The sequence below is a fragment of the Giraffa tippelskirchi genome, chromosome 10, assembly GCF_054371585.1.
Source record: "Giraffa tippelskirchi isolate mGirTip1 chromosome 10, T2T-mGirTip1v1.2.pri, whole genome shotgun sequence".
In the NCBI taxonomy this organism is placed as follows: Eukaryota; Metazoa; Chordata; class Mammalia; order Artiodactyla; family Giraffidae; genus Giraffa; species Giraffa tippelskirchi.
This window is the reverse complement of record NC_137284.1, coordinates 41,052,106-41,058,628: the sequence shown is the minus strand read 5'-3', so window position 1 is coordinate 41,058,628 and position 6,523 is coordinate 41,052,106.

Below are 6,523 nucleotides of genomic sequence, written 5' to 3'. Positions count from 1 at the left end.
TGTATATATACAGCACAGTATATATATATATACATACATACACACAAGCACAATTTTCTCAGTTGTGTCTGACTCTTTGTGATCCCATGGACTGTAGCCCTCCAGGCTCCTCTGTCCATGGGGATTCTCCAGGCAGGAACACTGGAGTGGGTTGCCATGCCCTTCTCCAGGGGATCTCCCCAACCCAGGGATTAAACCCAGGCCTCTGGCATTGCCGGTGCAGTCTTTACCATCTGAGCCACCAGGAAGCCCATATATGTGTGTGTGTGTGTGTGTGTGTGTGTATGTGTGTGTGTGTATATATATATATATATATACATATATATATATATATAAGGCTTAGCTGGAGCGGATACGTTAGAATATCTAACCACTTTCTCCTTAGCCAGTGGAATGGCTGCTATATATATACTCAGCTCGGCAGCTGAGCCTTGCGTGCTAAGTTGCTTCAGTCGTGTCCAACTTTTTGCGACCCATGGACAGTAGCCCGCCAGGCCCCTCTATCCATAGGGATTCGCCAGTCAAGAATACTAAAGTGGATTGCCATGCCCTCTTCTGGGGGATCCTCCTGACTCAGGATTTAACCCATGTTTCTTAAGTCTCCTTCATTGGCAGATGGGTTCTTGACCACTAGCACCACCTGGGAAGCTCAGCCTTAAGGAATGCAAAATACCTTATGACACACGTGCTGGAATCTGACCTGGGTTGCATGCCAGGCTCAGTGATTAGATGTGCTACACAGTTTAAGCTGCAAACCCCCAGAGACTATCCAGTTCAGGAAAATACCAGCTCTTGAGTCAGCTTGGCATCGTGAATCACTTACCCGGGTACCCAGTAGGTACAATTATATTCTTATTTAAAGGTGGCCAATATTTGCTCACCAGATGGCGTTAGGAGAAAAGTGTCTTTATGGTCTTGTTCTTTTCATTAAAATTTAAGTTCAGAGTTGGGAAAAGTAAACATCACTTTAAAAAGTGGGAATAATTGGCAGCAGTTCTGTTCTTCCCTGAGAGTGTGCTAATTTTATCATTTTATTCAGCCATCTCCAGTGTGTAGAGTGAACAGGATCCTGGGTTAGAAATCAGAAGACTTGTAGCCTTTAGCCCTGAAAAGTGTTCAACCACGTGCATAAAAATAGAAATAATATCTACCTCTGCTAAACTCACAAGGACGCACTATGGCAAGTATGCGGAGGAGAGGAGGAGAGGTTGGTGAAGAAGGATACATTCCAGGCAAATCTTCCTTAATAGGTGTTTTGATAATACAGTAAAAATAAAACACTTCTCTATGTAAAAACACAGGCTTTTCTGAGTCACAGCCATTGTTAACTAAAAGAATTTATATTTTCTGGGCAAGTAGAGAAGTACCCACAAGCAAATGGGCACCACTATCTCTCTCTCCTGAGATTTCTATAAACAAAGCTACCTTTTTGTCCTGTATAACTGCCTTCTGAATTCCTCTTTTGTATTTTAGATCAGGCACAATGTGGCTGGAGATAGCTGTATTTATCTATGAGAGTTGAACTAGGAATTGTTGGAGGGTGATACAAGTTACCTGCTTATTTAAGTTTTGATGGAGAAAAATCAGGTGCTTTTGAGACATCCTAGTGAATTAAAACAAGGCCTTAATCTTAGAACTAGAAATAATTCTAAAAAAGCTTTGTAGGAATAATTATACAAAGCACCTGCGTTGTAGCTATTTTTTCCTGGATGGAAATAAAATTATCTTTTTTCTCTCTCTTAACAAAGATATCGTATTATATATTTTCATCAAAGCTTTGTAGATATTTGTACTTAAATTATGTATATGCATATGTATGTGAGAATATTTTTATGATGGATTTAAGGAAAAATTGCCTATATGAAATGACATTCTACAATAATGTGTAATGATACTTTTCAACTTTCATTAATAAGCATTCAATAGTGGCAGGTTCACAATTGGAGAAAACATAGTTCACTTATCACAATGTGATATGCTCAGAATTCTAGGCACTTGATTCTTGTTGAGCTAAATGGAAGTGTGATTTTATACAGTACTGGAGAAGAAGCACTACGTCAGATTCAATACTTAAAGAATTGGGAAAAAATACACTTATTTATATATGTAAGTTTATTGTTGTAGAATTATGGTACATTGTAGAAAACCTTCATTGTTTTGCTAAACAAATAAAGGTTGGGTAAATATTCCTAAAATTTCTTTCATCATAAACTAATTTCATGCCTTTGGCAGTAATAATCAAGAATTTTTTCCCAGGATTTTGAGTATGTTAGCGTTTTTTCATCCAATGAAAGACCAAATGATCACACTAGTCTTACTTGTGAAGATATTAAATGAGTGATATTTAAGAAATGTTCCTTTGAGAGATTTTGAATGTAGTATAATTCCAAGCTTCTTGTAACTGTCAGTTCAGCAGGATGTATAATTGGGAATTATGGAATTCTAGTCTCTAAACTTACTATGCTGGGTTTGGGGTTTGGATTTTATTTTTGATTCTTTGTGTTTTGGCATTATTCTCCAAGCTCATAATTATACTCATTAAAACACTGAAATATTTTTGTAATTTGAAGATGTCAAAACTATGCATATTTCTCTTTAGAAAAATTAATAAAATATAATATGTTCATTATGTATTCTAATGATGAGTTTTCATACTTGATTATTGACAATTTCTATTTGCCTAAGCACTGACTATACTGTAAATATTTACACTCATACAGAAAGTTCTGCTTAAAGAATTTGGTTTATTTTCCCCAATATGTCATATCTCCGTTTCTTGAAATTTACGCATTTCACAAAATAAAGAGTAATAGGATAATAGCTCACAGGTATGTCTGACATTTACATAGGTGGAATATGAGCGGTTTGCTTTGTGGTAGATACCCGTGTTCCCGTACCATTTGAAAACTAGCTGTGTGATTTCCCCATCAGAAAAATGCAGACCAGAATTTTCTCTAAGATTTATTCCATCTTGTGTTTCTGTGCTGGCTGTGAACCTGTCATTTTAGAGTGAACAGAATGAGTAAAAATGCTTCAGTATACATGATTATGGTCACGTTTAGGTTCTAAGGCATCCAAAATTGGAAAACCTTCTTGGATCAGGATAAAAAAATATTTGCTTCAGAGTAAAGGACTTTCTGGTGGCTCAGTGGTAAAGAATCCGCCTGTCTGTGCAGGAGATGAGAGTTCAATCACCAGGAAGATATCCTGGGGAAGGAAATGGCCACCCACTCCAGTATTCTTGCCTGGAAAATCCCATGGACAGAGGAGCCTGGTGGGCTACAGTCCATGAGATCACAAAGAGTGGGACATGACTTAGCAACTAAACAACAATGACAACAACAAAAGAGGTTATGCTGTCTGCATCTCTAAATGTATGCTCTTGATGTTCCATTGTTATTTATTGTTTTCTTTCATCTAAAAGCCATTCGTGGATCAAATCAGCTGCCACAGTGCCCTCATTTATAGAGCTTTTAGGAGTAGCGACTTGTTTGTAGGGTTTAAGCAGGTTACTTCACTACGTGGAACTGCATTTTTCTCAATCAATTCCTACCACGTTACAAACTTTCAGGGGACTTATTTTCAGGGTATCTGCCTTCCTAAGATGGTGTCTTGCCTCCTGTGTTTTGCCAAGCGGTCATGCATTCTATAATGAGCATTCCAATAGGTCAAGTTCAGACGCATTTAAAAAGCAAGATTAGCAGTTATGTGCTTGCATTCCCCATGTGCATTATTTGCTTTGTATCACAGTGGGGTCATGAGTGCATGTTTTAATAGCATTCGTGTTGTAAAATTACTCATCAGCAGCGGCCACAAAGAACACAAAAGATAATTGAGAAAAAATGCTTTGGGAGGGTGTGCAAATCAAGGAGACTTTGATGCAAACCTCAATTTTGAAGATTAAAAGTTCCTTTAAAATGCCTTTCCTTATTCATATTGATTACCTTACTGTCAGGAATGTGTTTGCCAGAGCTCAAAAATATGAAAATGTATGACAATAAAAGTTTCTCATCAGGCTTTTTGTTAGACAATGAAATATACAAGAAATCTTTTTAAGTGGCTTGTGTTGCAGAAACCCTGTTTGCAGCTTGGTGGTAAATATGTCATCAACAGGGAGATATAAGCCAATATCCAAACCTGTTTTTGAATCTCAGATATAGACCCCATGGTATTGTATAAATAATATTTTTGACTTAGAATGACTGTTAGTTGTGACAGATTTCCAAGTCACCTGATATACATTTTGACAAGATGATTTCTGAAATTTAATTCCAGGTTTGTGCTGACAGAAGACTTCTGTAGGACGTATTGATTAGTAGGCAAATTTAGACTTCAAGTTTTTAGAATCGCTCTCTGCCTTGGGTTTCTTTTGATTCCCTGGTGGCTCAGATGGTAAAGAATCTGCCTGCAGTGCAGGAGACCTAGGTTCAATCCCTGAGTCAGGGAAATCCCTTGGAGAAGGGAATGGCAATCCACTCCAGTATTCTTGCCTGGAGAATTCATGGACAGAGGAGCCTGGCAGGCTATAACCTATGGGGTCCCAAAGAGTCAGACACCAATGAATGACTAACACTTTCACTTTTGGGTTTCTTTTATGGTGGTGGTGAGAAATGGTTAGTTATATATTTAAATCTGTAATAGGATACTGGGGGAAAAATACATTTTTGTCTCCCAAAGCAGATGGAAATGACATTTCTAGCAATGTTCTACAACTGTGTAGCTTCTGTTAAGCTTTGCCATGGCATAGTTGCTTGTACTCTTTAACCCTTATCTGTTAGTAACAGGAAGTGTACCCCAAATTAGATAAGCTGGCAGACGAGCCCTGGGAGTGATGACCATACTTTGAAGTTGAACTGCGACTACAATTTCTCTTCTCAGTTGTCTAATATAAAATCCATTCCTCACCTGTTTCATTAAATCCAGCTTTATCCTGAAACATTAAACTTAAAAGCTTTTGCACACCAAAGGAAACTGTAAACAAGGTGAAAGGCAACCCTCAGAATAGGAGAAAATAATAGCAAATGAAACAACTGACAAAGGATTAATTTCCAAAATATACAAGCACCTCATACAACTCAATATTAGAAAAACAACCCAATCAAAAAATGGGAAAAAGATCTAAACAGACATTTCTCTATAGAAGACATACAGATGGCTTACAAACATATGAAAAGATGCTCGCATCACTCATTATTAGAGAAATGCAAATCAAAACTACAAAGATATCACCTAGCACTGATCAGAATGACCATCATCAAAAAGTCTTTGAACAATAAATGCTGGAGTGGGTGTGGAGAAAAGGGAACCCTCTTGCTCTGTTGGTGGGAATGTAAATTGAAACAGCCACTATGGAAAACAGTATGGAGATTCCTTAAAACACTAGGAATAAAACCACATATGACCCAGCAATCCCACTGCTGAGGAAACCAAAATTGAAAAAGACACATGTACCCCAGTGTTCGTTGCAGCACTATTTACAATAGCTAGAACATGGAAGCAAGCTAGATGTCCATCAACAGATGAATGGATAAAGATGTGGTACATATACACAATGGAATATTACTCAGCCATAAAAAGGAATGTATTTGAGTCAGTTCTAATGAGGTGGATGAAAATAGAGCCTATCATACAGAGTGAAAAAGTGAAAGTGAAAGTCGCTCAGTTGTGTCCCACTCTGCGACCCCATGGACTATACAGTCCATGGAGTTCTCCAGGCCACAATACTGGAGAGAGTTGCCATTTCCTTCCCTAGGGGATTGTCCCTACCCAGGGATTGAACCCAGGTCTCCTGCATTGCAGGCTGATTCTTTACCAGCTGAGCCACAAGCTAGAAAGAGAAAGATAAATATTGTATATAATGCATATATATGGAATCTAGAAAGATGGTACTGACGAATTTTTTTGCAAGGCAGCAATGGAGAGAAAGACAGAGAACAGACTCATGGACACAGGGAGAGGGGAGGGGAGGGTGAGATGTATGGAGAGAGTAACATGGAAACTTACATTACCATATGTAAAATAGATAGCCTATGGGAATTTGCTGCATATCTCAGGGAGCTCAAACAAGGGTTCTGTATCAACCTAGAGGGGTGGGGTGGGGAGGGAGATGAGAAGGAGTTTCAAGAGGGAGGGGATGTATGTATACCTATGGCTGGTTCATGTCGATGTTTGACGGAAAACAACAAAATTCTGTAAAGCAATTATCCTTCAGTTAATAAATAAATAAATTTACAAAAAGTTAAAAAAAGAATCCTTCATTTATTTTTTCCTGTTGGTTCCTCAGCTCAGCTATAGACTTTAGAACCTTGATGTTCTATGCTATACTCAGCACTTGTTGTGTGTTCTCAGTCACCCAGTCGCGTTTGACTCTTTGTGGCCACTTGGACTGTAGCCCGCCAGGCTCCTCTCTCCATGGGGTTCTCCAGGCAAGAATACTGGAAAGGGGTTGTCATTTCCTACTCCAGGGGATCTTCCCGGCCCAGGGATTGAACCCACGTCTCTTGCGTCTCCTGCATTGGTAGCA